Raw genomic sequence first — 17,245 nt, 5'->3', positions numbered from 1 at the left:
GTGTCAAAATATATTAACTTCATTTTATATATAAAATGTAGTATAAAATGTAGGTATCATTTTATATATAAAATGTAGTATAAAAAGCTCTGAAGATAAAACACTAGCCCTAGTACAGACAATATACAGTTGTCCAACTCAGCAAATAGGACCAAATGCAACAGATGTTTAACAAGAGCTGTGACTTAGAATTGATATGCTGTAGACTATGGAAAACTACCATCAAACTGAAGATTAAAACTATAATAATCCTTTATTTTTGTAAGCTTCATGTTTTTTCGTTAGCAACAAATTGTCACCTACAAGTGAAAATAAGATGTGATTGAAATCCCTGTAATACAAAATTATGTGAAAGAAAACAAGTCATTTATCCTGTTTGGGTCTCAGTTTCCCTAAACAAAGGTTATTCAGAAAGACCTTCAAAAAACTTCTCAAGACCTCAAAAAGGAGGTGATAAAGTCCATGGAGTAATGAGTTCTCTCCTCTCCGGAATGGGATGATTTCATCTACTTTAAGTACTTGATTAAAATACATTTCACCTGAAGAAATAATTCCATGGCTGATGATTAAAAAAATTTGAAAACCAGTGTACTATATGATTTCTAAAGACCTTTTCATTAATATTTTTCCATAATATTCAATACCATTCATGACTCATTTTTAATAAAAGTATTTAATATATAGTACTATTTTTATAATTTACTCTATGTATCATCTGAATGAAGTTAACCAAAAAACAAGTATCATATAGTGGAAAGTGCACTGTAATAAATTCCAGAAACCCTGGTTGGTTATCTGAATTCTGGCTCTGCCTCTTACAAGTCATGTGACATGTGACAAGTTATCTCAACTCTAATTCTACAAATTCTACCAAATAATGTTTCCTAGTTTGCTGAACTGATGTGAACTGAAGTATAGTAAAGCAGATAATTTTCCACAGAAGACTACTAGTGGACATTTCTTATTTCTGCTTGGAAAAGCATCTCCTCCTGTGTCTTCTGGTTCTCTTCCTCTTCATAGTTTTCTACCCCTTGCCCCCCTCATCACTAACCAGGTGGCTTGAGTGAAAGCTGCTGTCTTGTTTCAGATATCAGTCCCTCTAATTACCAAGGTATAGTTAGCCCAGGGTGGGCTTCCCTGGCCAAGAGCTGGGCCAATCATAGAACCCTATCTCCCTAGCCACAGCTGGAGAAGAGAGAAACTGGCACATCACAAACTGTACTTCTTGTCATTGAGCTGAAAATAAGTGGAGTGGGAACTGCTAGCAGCCATAGTTTCTGCCAATTGGGGAGGGAGCCGGGGAGCCGGCGGTAGGGGGATATGTGGGGGGAAAGGACAGTCAATCTGAAAAGAAATAAACTGACACAGAGAGACCCAGATAAGGGAGTCAGGAAAGGAAGGGAAAGGAAAAGGGAAAAGAAAAGGAAAGGAAGAAAAAGAAATCCTCGTGTTTTCAAGAGAACCTATATTCTCCTAGTATTACTGGGGTCCTGATTTCAGGTGAAACTACTTTGCCTTCTTTGCTCTTCTTTGCCTAAGGTAGTTCCAAATTGGACTTTGGCACATGCAAACCAAATGGCTGATTACAGACCTCAAAGAAAAACTGCAGCAAAATTGGGACTGCAATTTTGCTAAATAACCTACTTTTTACATTACTATTCCATGTGGTCTCTCCTTCATGAGGAATTCACAACTTTAACTGGTCCTAGTTGGGGGAGGGATACTCTACTGGTTTTCAATTGTGGAATATGCATTTATTAGCTCTTCAACTCCTCAAACCTCAATTAAAATGCCTGTATACGTCTGCCTCTGTCCTTAAAATTTACTTATTTTCTAGCCTGAGGCTTTGAAGGGCTTTTCTACTCAGTTTAAAAATGGATATAATATTTTTGTGACAATAACCTAAATAACAATAACACACTTTGAAGATAAATTACGACATAAATAATAGCTATTCACTATTTCTATACAGTACTAGTTTTGGGGTTTGGGTTTACTGTTTTAGGAGCTTGCTATTCCCATTATCATTAACCCTTCTCATTTCAAGTTATGCCTTATAAGCTCTAATTTAAACCCCCATTTAAGATGTTTGATTCTGGCCAGGCACGGTGGCTCATGCCTATAGTCCAAGCACTTTGGGACGTCAAGGCAGGAGGATTGCTTAAGTCCAGGAGTCCGAGACCAGCCTAATCCTGAACACCTTTCATAATACTATAAGAATGGGATTGGCAGTAGCGGGATACTGCCAGGAGAAGGAGGGGGCACATAAAATCAATAAGGATGCCTGATTCTAATCCAGGAGAAGTGAGGACCAATGGGAGGTCCAAACTTCACCTATACCTAGACCACTTATGTACCCAATCCTGACTCGTACCCCACATCTTTAAAATTAAAAAAAAAATTTTTTTAAGAGAGAGACCAGCCTAGTCAACATAGAAAGACCACATCTCTTTTTAAAATAAAAAATAAAAAAATTAGCTGTGCAGGACTGTAGTCCCAGCTATTCAAGAGGCTGAGGTGGAGGATAGGCTGAGGTGGAAGGATTGCCTAAATCCAGGAGGTAGAGGCTGTGGTGAGCCATGATCTTGCCATTGTACTCCATCCTGGGTAACAGAGCAAGGCCTTGTCTAAAAGAAAATTACTCACCTTCAGAACAACTCTGATAAAAACTTGGAACTTTACTTTTTAATTCAGTGTATTTAAGCTTCAAAATTTGCTTTGTTCAAAAAAAATCAACTTGCCTCACAAAATAATTTGAAATTCAAAAAAATGCTAAGATATGGAACACCTAGTGAAAGTCATATTTTGTAATCAGATCACTGTTTTTCAACTTTTGATTTTTCTGCTGCTTTCTAGGTAGTCTCCATAATAACAGAGAAACAAGAACCGGACACCAGCAGTTGAAATGGACTCCTGCTGATGGTGGTTCCACTTCCATGGAAACTACAAGGAAGTGACAGAAATACTGAAAAGCTTTTTAAATGTAACTTTATATATGGATACTATGATTCCTTATCTGCCCCTTAAAAACAGGTCACAACCACTGCTGATCAATAGCAGCAGCCAAGAAAGAAAACCACCTCTTGCAGATTTCCTGTTGGATGCTTATGGAGGAAGTGTATCAGTACCAGAAAGAAAGAATTAACCTATAGATTTCCAGGATAATTCTAACTAATCAAATTACTGATAAATGTGACCTTAAGCAGATTTTAATTGACTAAAAAAGGTTTAACTGACTCCAGTCTCCTTGGTTTCTATCTAGTTCTTCACAGTAACATATATGGGGCTGGAGAGCATTATCCTAAATGAATTAACTCAAAAACAGAAAAACAAATACTGCATGTTCTCACTTATAAGTAGGAACTAAACACTGGGCACACATGGACATAGAGATGAAATAATAGACACTGGGGAATCCAAAAGGGAGGAGAGAGTAAGGGTTGAAAAATTACTTATCTAGTACAATGTTCGCTATTTGGGTAGTAAGTACTAGTAAGAAACCCAAGCCCCATTATTGCACAATATACTCATGTAACAACATGTACCCCTGAATCTAAAATAAATAAAAATACACAACACCATGTCCACAGTGATTATTTATTCAAGAAAAACTAGGTATCCACAATTCAACCTTCAATCATATATTAGGTCATGCGGCTATTATTTCTTCAGTAACATAGCCAGGTAGGCTCTTAAACGTCTTTCAAAGTTGATGCATAGTTTACATTCAACCTAAAGATAAACTAAGATCTTCAATGAATTTATTAACATTTCTGTTAATCATTCAGCAAGAATTTCCACTAGGCTCTGGCATTCAAAAAAATAATAATAATAAACTGCTTTCATTATTTAATAATCTTCATGTCAAAAGGTTCTTGTGTATCATAAAAGATTTTTTTTCCTCAAAGTCTCTGAGTCCAGGCTGGAGTGCAGTGACACGATCACAACTGCCACAGCCTGGACCTACTGGGCTCAGGAGATCATTCCACCTCAGCCTTCCAAATAGCTGGAGCTACAGATGCATGCCCCCATGCCCCAGCTAATTTTTTTATTTATTGCAGAGACAAGGTCTTGTCAATTTGCCCAGGCTGGTCTCAAACCCCTAGGCTCAGACAATCCTCTCGCCCCCACCTCCCAAAGTGCTGGGATTACAGGTGAGAGCCACCACACCTGGCCATAAAAGATATTTTATGTAAATTGTAACAACCCATCTTTATTTCAACTTCTCAATTTCTGATCAGGAGGGAGGTGGATATACAGTGATTATAGAGAGTGTGATCTGTGAACCAATAGGGTGTAGCTAAGTAGAAATGAGGAGAAATTCCCAAGTTCTGGCTAAAATTGATACAAACACTATTGGACTATCTATTCTGCATTCCTCAGGGCACTACCTGTGACTTCAATCACTAAGAAACGATTTATAGAAGGCAAAGTCTACAGACAATATAATCCAGAAATTCTAACCTATCCAAGAAGCCAACAACATTTGGCAACCCTTCATTATATGATATTCTATTAGTAGGAGATATATTTCCTCTCCTTTACAATTGAGAAAAGTAGGGCTCAGGGATATGAAAAGTTACGTCATTAATATAAGAGTCTGAACCTAAACCAGGGTCTTACCCCATGCTTCAGGGGACTTCCCATTATACTAAGTTACCTTTCAATATAAATAAAAGTATCATAACTGAATTTAAGTTTGATTATTATACTGTTGCTGAGCAGAGCAGGAAAAACACAGGGCATGTACAGCTGAGTATGGAAACAAAGAAGCAGAGAAAATATAAGAATTTGAGAAGAGTGCCTCTCAGGCAATAAGGCAGCGTAGAATCAAAGTGGAGAGACACAAGATGACAGAAGACACAAGAAAATTAGAGCTTCAAAGAGGTATATTTCATACTACATAAAAGAGACTAGGCCTTTCTGAGAAAAACTTGTCTCTCAAACATCCTTGTTATGCAAGGATTTATTAAGAAAACAAAGCCCTTTTCTTATTTACCCATTTTTTTTTTAAGGAGGCATTCTTACTCGTGGAACTAATAAAATTGTCTCACAATTTAGAGTAAAAAGTAGTTCTTCCAATTCTGCTAGTCTACTCAGTCACTAAAAAAGAACATAGCTAACACTCTCATCATTTGTTCAACAAAAGAAAAGCAATGCTGGAGGAGGAACTGGCCAATTTTGACTTCTTGACAGACAGTGCATCTGAATCTCATGGGAAATTGTCAGAGACTTTTTTTTTTTTTTCAGTTGGAGTCTCACTCTGTCACCCAGACTGGAGTGCAGTGGCTGCTCCCGGCCACCGCAGCCTCAACCTGCTGGGCTCCGGCGATCCTTCCACCTCAGCCTTCCAAGTAGCTGGAACTACAGGCAGGCGCTACCACACCCGGCTCATTTTGATTTATTGTAGAGATGAGGTCTCGCCAAGTTGCCCAGGCGGGTCTCGAACCCGCAGGCTCAGGCAATCCACTCACCTCAGCCTCCCAAATGCGCGGGATTACAGGCTGAGCCACCGAGCCCAGCTTGTGTCAGAGACTTTTAAGGGTATTTTGACTATACCTGATTTCTACCACATGTACAGAACTTAAACCCCACATAAGACTACTTAGTCACATCTTACCACATTCTTATCTCGATTTCTCTACCCCACAAATACTCTTCCAATAGACCCTACACTGTGCTTAGTAAAGCCTGCTTGATTTCTTCAGATTTCTCACATTAGAAGAATATCTAAATCAATCTGGGTTTGCTGGACTGAGTTTCTGTTTGTTGTTGCTTTTTTTTTTTTTTAAACAACTTTAGTCACATAAAAGAAAACTCCTGTTTTGTGATGGCCTTGGTAGTTATAGTTTGTTTTAAGTGCTGATTTATTATATTTAATAGTCTTTTGTTCTTTTCAGGTATAGCCTACCATTTGTGCCTTATGCTAAGTGTTCTGACAACAAAAGGCAACCTTGAGAAGAACAGTAATTTATGGTTCTACACATCTACCACAACTCTGAAGCCATCAGCCTTTCCATGTATAACAAGAACTGGTCAGTCAGGGATTCTGCTTCCCATTTGCATTTAGCCAGCCCCTATTAATGTTTTTTCAAAACCAATTTTATATGACCCCCTAGAAGCTCAAAGAGTCACCAAAGAATAGTAAAAGCAAAAGTCACAATAATATTCATGCCCACACAATGCCTCAATGATTGCTTGCAATGCTGTTATAGTAGAACACTGAATGAAAACTAGTATATCATTAGATCAAAGAGTGTTAAATACCTATAGACAGCTTCTCTTAGATTCAACAATTTCTTTCTGCTCCCTAACCTATTTTTCTTTAGTTTGCTATTTTAAAAGAGAATACCCAAAAAACTTATCATTTACTTCCTTCAAAATAACATATCCTGGCCAGTCTCTTAGTGATAATAAACTTTGTCTAAGTAACAGTCTCCTAAGGTTCCCTTATGTTTTAAATAAAATGGCTTCTAAAAGATTAATATAAAAAAAGCTAATGAGAGATAATGAAGGAAAAAGACAAAGAAATGAAACTAAAGAGTCAAAATTTTTCCTTACGAGATGGAATAAAAATATGATAAGAGAAAGTCCGGACATAAGAGTCCACATGATTAAGAATTTTTCATCTGTCATACTGGTAAATATGGTAAGTCTCATAAGTCATAAAAAGGATTTTGCTCATTCTTTCACTGGCTATAAAAGAAGGAGCAAATCTACGGAAGAATCTAAGTCCAACATTTTTTTTTATGCCATTTAATTGATTCAAATATTTTTCCTCTGAGATGATGTAAAGTGATCAACAGAATTACTGATTATGAATAGTTTACTATTCCCAACCTCAAGTATTTCAAAGACTCCTTCAGTGCATCCCTACCTTAACAATTAGATTAACTTAGTATATATCAGAATTAGAGCAGACTCCATTTCATCTTTCTTTAGACTACTTTAACATGAAGATAAGTATCTCCACATTTAAGCAATTCAAAGAATGTGTCAAGCAATACTACTCTCATAGTATATCACTTATGAAGCCAATTTTATAATTGGCTCACTATTACAATTTCTGATAGCAATACCTTCATGCTTATGGATGCCCCAATTACCGCCTTCTACTACTTAACAAGAGTTCTATTAACTTAAACAAGAATCACATAAAATGGATCTCAGGGAAGGTCTGTATAATTACTGTCTTCATCAACTATGCAGCTGAAATGTACACAAAAGGAATAAAGAACACAATCCAAAAGTAGCATGATTGAACTAGAAAGAGAATCTACATTTTGATCTAATTTTATGACAAACTGTCATAACACTATCAATAAGGAAAATATAGCACAGATATTCTAAGCAATTATAAACCACTGTGTAAATAAAAGGAAGTCTAAAAACTATATTTTCATTTTTGACAGTTACAATTTTGAAAGACTTGTTTTAACATTTTGTAAAGGTACAATGTCTGCACAATTACCTGTTTATTTTTCAAATGAAACCAATGTTGAGATCACTAATGGCAACACAGTTAGCTTCTGAGAAAAAGCAGATTTACAGTTTTAATACATCATAAGAGAGAACAAATAAACTAAATTTCTGTGTAATTTATGCACAACTTAAAGTTTCATTATAAAGCTATAACTAATTATAAGTAAGATAAAACTGTATAACTCAAGAAATTACCAAATAATTATTAACTTTCTCAAAGTGCCTAATAACCTGTTACTACCAAAATAACAATAGTTTCCCATTTAGGGTTTTTTAGTTTCATTTGGTTTACTTTAAATAATGACAGACATCTATATTTCTTCTTATCAAAATCACGGATTTTTCCGTAAACACAGAGATTAAACCAGTCCTCCCAATTAAATGTTTTTAAACTGTACTGCTAAAGATATAAAAACGTGGTGATAATGATGACAGAGATTGTCTAATAAAAAACCCTTCGAGAATTCTCATCTATCTCTCTGCTTTTGCTATAGAGCAGCTGTGCCTCACACAGATTCACATGAATGAAAATATTTAGATGAGAAACCACCCACTTAGTTTATTTTCCATATGACTTTCCTGTAATTATTTTGTAAACTGTTCACACAACAATACATAAAAACATCTGCAAAAACAGGTAATTAATGTGTCAAGCCAAACTAATGCATTTTTTATGGTGTCCATGCTTCGTCAACTGTAATTATAACTCTTTTTTAAGCAAATGATGATGTGTTTGTTGCAATGTGCAAGTGGTTATTTTAGATGCTCTGTTTACTGTTCATACAATCTGAATATAAAACTCCACAGCTACTTTATCCCACATCAATGCTTTACCTAGCTTTTTGCTGAAGCAGGAAAGTGGCTCTCATTTCCAAGCTATAATTTCCAGTAAACATTTTTGTTACTAAAACATGAAACTCTCAACATAAAAGTTGACACCAAAATAGCCAACAATTCAAGAAGCATATGCCAGCAAAGTACTCATCCAGACTTTCTTCCTTCAGTTGTAACCCTGAGGGAAATTGAATACTTTATGCCAACAGGCTGCAGGACGCTAAGCCTTCTGAGTATCAACAGAAGTTTAAGGGTTCATTTGTTGCTTGTAATGATATAATATTCATTCCATCTAGATCTACGAAACACACCTTCGACATGACAAATGAAGAACCAAATTCTTCCCCAAATATACTCTTTCATATTCACTTTATTGCTTGAGTTGACTACATGAGAAATCATCAAAATCATTACTACTATTATTATTGCATAATAACTAATACTGCAGACCAATAATCAAAAAAAAAGTGAATTTTTAAAATATCTATAGCAACTAACTATACTACAGAAAAATCCTTGGAAAAATTGGTAATGAACTCTCAGGGAACAAGGTTTTCTGCTTGTTTTCAAAACAAAATTTTTAGAAATAGTAGAGAATTAGCCCTTACAGGTCCGAGTTTATTTCATTCTATTTTGATAGAAATCTTTCTAAACTGAGATATTCCATTCTTTTTTTTTTTTGAGTTGGAGTCTCACTCCAGACTGGAGTGCAGTGGCTGCTCCCAGCCACTGCAGCCTCAATCTCCTGGGCTCCAGCGATCCTTCCGCCTCAGCCTTCCCAGTAGCCAGAATTACAGGCATGCGCTACCCGGCTGATTTTTTGATTTATTGTAGAGATGAGGTCTCGGCAAGTTGCCCAGGCGGGTCTCGAACCCACGGGCTCAGACAATTCACTCACCTCAGCCTCCCAGAGCACGGGATTACAGGCTGAGCCACCGAGCCCGGCTGAGATATTCCATTCTTGAGGATATGCTAAAATTAATTTAACATTGCTTCCCCTGTATATTAGCTACTGTAATATGCTGTAGGTATCTGTTTATCCCCAATTGTTTCCACAAAGATCAAAAAAAGTATTATAACAAACCAAATCAAAGTTCCCCAACTGCCAAGCCCGGGGTCAAACACTTATTTGAGGGAACAGAGCCATAGTTCCAAGGGTGCTGGAGTAGAAAACAAATGATCAAGACAAGGAAACAGAATAAGACAGAGCTTATTTATTAAAGGTAGTAATCAAACACAGAGTCAGATGAGCAACAGATCTCAATACTGAGTTACACTACTACACACAATCTTTAGGATTCAACTTATTTATCAGCTCCTCCAAGAAGCCTTCCATATAGGCCTTCTTCTCTCTAGTCAGGTGCCCATCTATATGTACTATAGAATCATTCTCTCATTCACAAATATTTACATATTTATCTTTATACTCTTTATATTATGTATATATATATTTATATACTCTTTATATATATTTAAAGTTCTACTCTGATTTAAAAATACCTACCTATCAATCTATCTATAGAGAAAGAGAATTTCCTACGTACCAGGCACTATGCTAGAACATACAATGATGAACAAAAAACCGCCTTGGTCTAGAAGACACTGCAGGTAAATGAAGATATATTCATTCAGTAAATAACTGTATGAACAACATTTCACTGTAAACAGTATGCAATGAAAACAAAGGTCAAAGTATCTATTCTGGTATGAATTGGAGTGAGGAAAGGCTTCCTTGAAGCAATGCCATTGGAATTCAGATGTGATGAACAAGAAGTTATCAACTGAAGAAGCACCATAAAGCACTCCAAACAAAGCACAGCTTAAATGAAAGTTATACCACAGAAAGCACCTTGATGCCTTCCCTTTCCATGAAGTAAAAGAAAGTTATTGTGGCTAAAGAAGAATAAGTGAAATGAATTCAAGATGATTATGGAGAGGAAGACTGGGGAGGGAGGCAGAATCCAAATCATGCACAGTCTTGTAGGTCCCAATAATTCTAGATTTTATCCTAATAGTAATGAGTTTTTTTATGCAAGGAAGTGACATGGTTGTATCTCTTTTTTTTTTAATCATTCAGGTTATTGTTAGAGAAAAAATAAACTAGAACCAAGCAAGAACAGAAACAGTAAAACTAATTATGAATTTTTTATAAGAGATGATAGAAGGTGGGACTTTCAGAACGTCAGAGTTAGGAGTTCAGCAAATCTTCTCCCCAGATAAAACTGAACAAAATTATCAAAACAACAACTCTGAAAATTGACTAGAAAGATACCCAAAAGCTGATAAATATTTATATAAGAAAAAGTGTACAACAGCAGTAAGAGAAACAAAGGTCTATAGTGCTATTCCTACCCACCCCACAGAATGATGGGATGGCAGATGAGAGGACCAACAGCCTTCTTGTTGCTGGAGGGGGATCACCTGACTTGGATCTCCACTGAAAAGTGAATGCCAGAGGAAATGCTGAAATTAATAACAATCAATGACAAACAACAGACAAGCCAAACATTTAACAGGAAATCTGAGAAACAAGAAAGCCATGGTGTGCTTTGATAAGTTCACACATATTCCTGGGGATCTTAAAGGTTGAACACATCCACAGTAGAGACAACAGAGGGCCTCAGCTATCTACTCCTCTTTGGTAAAGGGAAGGTCTTGCACAAGCAGAAGATAAAAGCCAAGGCCGACTTGTAAACTGCCTGATGTTTGAACACACGCCCAACCCACACACAGATATACTCAGCAAATGACAGAAGCATCACTGGCTCACTGTTTAAGCACAACCTCTGAACATTCATTGGCTGACCTCCAAACAAAAAAACAGCAGCAATCACTATTAACCATGGGGGATAGTGAGGAGACAAAATCTATAGTTTCTATATTATCTAAAATGTTGACTTTCAACAACAACAACAAAATGAAAAGAAAACAAACAGCAAAAGTGTCCCATGCAACACGGAAGAAAAAAAGAAAGCAGTCAATAAAAACTGCCTTTGAAAATGTAAATTTTCAGCCGGCTCAGCAGCTCAGCCTGTAATCCCGCGCCTTTGGGAGGCTGAGGTGAGTGGATTGCCTGAGCCCGCGGGTTCGAGACCCACCTGGGCAACTTGGCGAGACCTCATCTCTATAATAAATCAATCAAAATGAGCCGGGCGTGGTAGCGCGCGCCTGTAGTTCCAGCTATTTGGAAGGCTGAAGTGGAAGGATTGCCGGAGCCCAGCAGGTCAAGGCTGCGGTGGCCGGGAGTGGCCACTGCACTCCAGTCTGGGTGACAGAGTGAGACTCCAACTCAAAAAAAAAAAAAAAAAAGAAAACGTAAATTTTCAAAACAACTATTATAAATATGTGCAAAGAACTAAAAGAAACCAAGTTTAAGGAGAAAGAAAGTACATGGTCAATGAATCATCAAATACAGATTAACACTGGAGAAATAGAAACTGGGGGGAAAAATCAAATAGATATTCTGGAGTTTGAAAATAGAAGATTATCTAGTCTAAATAAAAATAAACAATAAGACCCGCCTGGGCAACTTGGCGAGACCTCATCTCTGCAATTAATCAAAAAATTAGCCGGGCGTGGTAGTGCCCGCCTGTGGTTCCAGCTACTTGGAAGGCTGAGGCGGAAGCATCACTGGAGTCCAACAGGTTGAGGCTGCGGTGGCCAAGAGCATGCCACTGCCCTCCAGCCTAGGCAGTGAGACTCTAACTCAAAAAAATAAATAAATGAATACAATAAAAAATAAATAAATAAAATAAATAAACAATAAGAAAAATAGGAAACAAAAAATGAACAGAGGACTCAAACATCTGGGAAAAACATCAAGCATACTAACATATACATAATTCAGTCCAAGAAACATAAAAGAGAGAAAAATATAGGCAAAAAAAAAAAAACTTTTTGAAGTGTTTAAATAATGAGCAAAAATTTCCCAAATCTGATGAACTCTGACTTTCACATCTAAGAAAGTTAACAAATACAAAGGATACAAAAAAGTTAACAAACACCAAGGATACAACAAATGTCAAGAAGGATAACTCAAAGAGAACTACACCTAGACATATAATAAATTGTCAAAAGCCAAAACAAAAAGAAAATTTTAAAAGCAACAAAAGAAAAACAATATTCATCATATACCAGGGATCCTCAAAACTTTAACAACTACTATCAGAAAATGAAAATCAGAAGGCAGTGGAATGGCATATCTAAAATGCTGAAAGAAAAAAAAAAACTGTCAACTAAAAATCATATCCAGTCAAACTATCTTTCAACAATAAAAGCAAAATAAACATTCCCAGAAATGTAAAGATTGAAAGCATGTGTTGCTAGCAGACCTGCCATACAAGAAATACTTTTTTAAAAAAGGAAATGACGATAAAGAATAATTCAAATTCAACCAAAAACAAAGAATGCAAGTAAAGAAAATTACTTAGGTAAATATGAAAAACAGTATAAATAATTTTTTTCTTATTTCTTATCCAAATTGGTATTAAAAATTCATTTAAATAGTTATTACAAAATCACATTATAAAGCTTCTATAAAGGTGTAATATACATCACAACAATATGAAAAATGAGTGGGAAAGAAAGGGAGCTATACTGAAAAGTTTCTATGTATAACTGGAATTAGGACAGTCTTAGAAGTAGAATGTTTTAAGTCAAAATTCTTGTTACTGTAAACTGCAGAGAAATTTTAAAAAGAGAGAAAACTCAAAATGATATAGCAAATAAAAAAAGAGTAAATGGTACACTAGAAAATATTTATTTACCAAAAAGAAGTTTAAAAAAAAAAAAAGACAAGTGACATCTAAAAAACAAATAGCAGAATGGCAGACATAAATCCAACCACATTAATAAAAGTAACTATATATAGATTAAACACATTAAAGAAAAGCAAAGACTATTTCTAAGACTGGGTTTAAAAAAAACTCTAGGTTCCAACTATATTCTGTCTACAGGAAACACACTTTGATTCAAAGAAATAAACAAGTTGAAAGCTGAAAGTAAACAGATGGAGGTATAGCATATAAAAAAGTAATCATAAGAGACAGAATAGTTACACTAACATCTGACAAAATAGATTCTAAGAACAAATGTGTTACTAGAGACAAAAACAGGCATTTTATAATGTTACAAAGTTATGTTAATCAGGAATATATAATAACTAAAAACATGCATGCACCTACTAACAAACCCCCAAACAATATCTCAATAACTAAAAACATGCACATACCTACTAACAAACTCCCAAAACAATATCTCAATAATTCCTAAAATAAAGAGACAAAAAAAAACTTCAGCAATAATGTAGAAGACTTACTCAATACTATCAACCAATCTGAATTCTGGATTCTGAATCTACAGAATACTCCACCCAACAACAGCAGACTACACATTCCTTACAAACACACATGAAACATTCTCTAGGAAAATCCATGTACTAGGCCACAAAACAAGTCTCAATAAATTGGGAACAATTTAAATCATGTAAAATATATTTACCAACCATAACAATTAACTAGAAATCAACAACCAAAAAATTAAAACATTTGCAAATATTTGAAAACTAAAGAACACATCCCTAAATAACACACAGATCAAAGAAAAAACAAAAACTGAAAATTATTTCAAGCTGAATGAAAATGAAAATATATCTGAATTTATAGGATATGAAAGCAGTGCTTAGAGGAACAATTATAGCTTCAAACACCTACATTGAAAAGAAATTAATAACCTAAGCGTCTGCCTCTGAAAATAAATTCTAAAAAGTAAAGAGCAAACTACACAAAAGAAACACTGAAAAAAGAAACCAATGAAACAAAATAGAAAAAGTTTAGGAAAAAAATGAAATCAAAAATGAGTTATTTGAAAAGATCAACAAAATTGACAATCCTTTAGCTACAATGATCAAGAAAAACAGAGAAAACCACAGAACTAGAATGATTAACATATTCATCACTCCCAATGAACAAATCAATTCCTTATTTTGCCCTTATTTCTAAAAGATTTTCACTTGGTATAGAATTCTCAGATGACAGGTTTTTCCTCTCTTTCCCCATGTTAAATGTGGTGATCAACTGTCATCTTGCTTGCATTGTTTCCAAAAGAAAATCCGATGTCATTGTTGTCTTTGTTCTGTACATGAGTTGTCTTTTTTCTTGTGCCTGATTTTAAGATTGTATCTTTTTCACTGATTTTGAGCAACCTGATTATTATATACCTTGGTGTAATTTTCATGTTTCTTGTGGTTGGGTTTGTTAGGATTTGTGATTTGTTTTTATCAGATATGGAAAGCTTCCAGACATTATTCTGTTTCTCCCCTTTCCCTTTTCAGGTACCTCAGTTACATATACAAAAAACTCTTCTATAGTTCAATGAAGACTTTTAAATTGTTTAAAATAATTATTTTATCTCTCCATGATTCATTTTAGATAGTTTCTATTGCTATGTCCTCAAGTTCATTAATCTTTTCTTCTGCAAAATCTAATCTGCCATTAATCCCACCCTTGTATTTTTCATTTCTGATGCTGCAGCGTTTATCTTCAGATGTTCAATTTGGGTATTTTGGAATTCTTCCATGTTTCTACATGCCTTTTTCAACATAATGAATGCAATTATCATTTATAATAACTTTTAAAGCCCTTGACTAATAATTCTAGCATCTTTGTCACTTCAGGGTAGGGTTTGATTGATTCATTATTTCCCTTATTTTAAGGTCCCATTTTTTCATGCTTCTCTGCATGAATAGTAATTTTTTATTGGATGCTAGTCATTTGAATTTCACCTTGTTGGGTAGTCAATTCTTTTCTAATTAACCCAACATTTTTTAGCTTTCTTCTAGGATGCAGTTATGTTTCATAGAAACAGTTTTTGGTCTTGCTTTTAAGAATGCTAGAGTGAGCCTAGAGCTAATTATTATTCAACAGTATTATTTCTTCTGAGTATTATACCCAATGCCCCTGATTGAGGTTTCTGAGACCACCTCTGAGAAAAACATGATTCTCAGTCCTGTGTAAACCTCCAGAATTTTTCTCCCTAATCCTTTAAGTGGATCTTTCACTGGCCACTTACATGTACGCTGCTGGATATTGCAGAAGACACTCTGCCAATTTCTATACCACTATCTCCTCTCTAGAGAAGACCCTGGGCATCAGGCATCTCTATTCTGCAAGCTATGACTGTGAACTCTAGCTTTGGTCTTCCTAGTCTCTCAACTCCATCTACTTAACTCAGAGGCTTTGCTAGGATGCACATGGCTTCCCTCTCTCTCTCCGCACCACAGCCTAGAAATTCAAGACAGTAAAATGAAACAATTAAGAGCCTCACTCATTTGTTGTTCTCTCAGAAATCACTCTTTCATTGCCTGATGTCCAGTGTCTTAAAAACCATTGTTAAATATATTTTTTCTGGCATTTTTAGCTGCTTCAGGAAAGAGGTTGAATATAGTCCCTGCCACCTTTCTTTGTCAGCAGAAGAAATCCTTTTTGTAATGTAACTAATTAAAAATTTAAGATTACATGTCTTACATTATATTTCTATTGTATACTGCTGGGTTTTAGATGGTTATTTAAGACATGTTATCCTGAAATCATCTAAGGAGAGAAGTTGTAAGAAGCCTAAGAAGGCTGAAGACCAAGTCTCAATGAACTTCAGAATTTAAAAGTCAAGAGGGGAAGAAGGAGCTGGCAAAGTAGACTTAGAAAGGTCCAAAAAGTAGAAAAATAAGAAATAAAAAAGCCCTACAGTGTGCTTTCTTTGTAGTGGAAAGCAGAAAAACAAGATAGTGTAGTGTCATTGGAATAATAGAAGAGATTTAAGAAAGCAGAGGTTATCTAAAACAGTCACTACAGATTGTAGACATGTGAGTTAACAAAATAATGCTGAGGATGAGTAACAGTATTGAGGGTCCAGTTAAGATTAGTAAGAATGAACTACACCATACAAATTCTTCAGTCTATTACCTTTATCACTGGATCACTTCATTAATTTTTTACATTTATATATATATATATGTTTGTTTGTTTTTTTAAATCAGAGTCTCACTCTGTTGCCCAGGTTGGAGTACAGTGGCAAGCTCACAGCCACCACAGCCTCAACCTGCTGGGCTCAGACAATTCTTCCATTTCAGCCAACCAACTAGCTGGAACTACAGGCACACACCACCATGCCCAGCTGATTTTTTAATTTATTGTAGAGATGAGGTCTCGCCAATGTGCCCGGGCTGGTTTCGAACCTCTGGGCTCAGATAATCCTCACGCCTAAGCCTTCCAAACTACTGGGATTACAGGCGTGAGCTACTGCACCTGGCAGATCACTTTATACAGATTATTACCATATAATGTAACATATTTGCATTTTCTTATCACTTATTACCTCTAATCTTATTTTCTGTTGTTTGGGTAAGGATTGGCCTTTTAACAACAATGTAGGTCAGGGCATTGTTCCCCTTCCAAGTGCCAAACCAACTTATTACAATTTTTTAAAAACCTGATTTGGAGTTTTTTGTTTCCTTTCTTTTTTTTTTTTTACCAAGATAAGATCTTCCTCTCATTCTGTCACACAGGCTGGAATGCAGTAGTGCCATAATAGCTCACTATAACCTTGAATTCCTGGATTCAAGTGATCCTCCTACTTCAGCCTCCTGAGTAGCAAGAACTATAAACATGCACCACCATACCAGGCTAATTCTCCCCCCCAATTTTTGTAGAGAAAGAGTCTCACTATGTTGTCCAGGCTAAATTCTTTATTTCTAATCACTGCTTTTATTTGTCTTGGGAACTCTAAGTCTTTGTTCTTCTTTGCTTTACAGTATGCTTTTCTTTTGAAGGGAAAAGGGCTGCTGCTGGTCTGGACTCATTCAAGATAACTATTTTACACCAATATTTTACTGTATTTGTGGGCTTTTCCCCCACAAGCTAATAATATAGGTGCA

At 35.6% G+C, this 17,245-nt stretch overlaps 1 protein-coding gene across 6 annotated transcripts in view; it reads right to left on the bottom strand.

Annotated features, from left to right (window-relative positions):
- Window positions 1-17,245, bottom strand: part of RPS6KC1 (ribosomal protein S6 kinase C1) — a 192,020-nt gene that overhangs the window by 88,297 nt on the left and 86,478 nt on the right. The window lies entirely within an intron of this gene.

Source organism: Carlito syrichta, unplaced genomic scaffold, assembly GCF_000164805.1.
Source record: "Carlito syrichta isolate Samal-C Ts95f unplaced genomic scaffold, Tarsius_syrichta-2.0.1 Scaffold80553, whole genome shotgun sequence".
NCBI lineage: Eukaryota > Metazoa > Chordata > Mammalia > Primates > Tarsiidae > Carlito > Carlito syrichta.
Note: the sequence above shows the minus strand (reverse complement) of the source record. Positions and strands in the feature narration are given on the sequence as shown.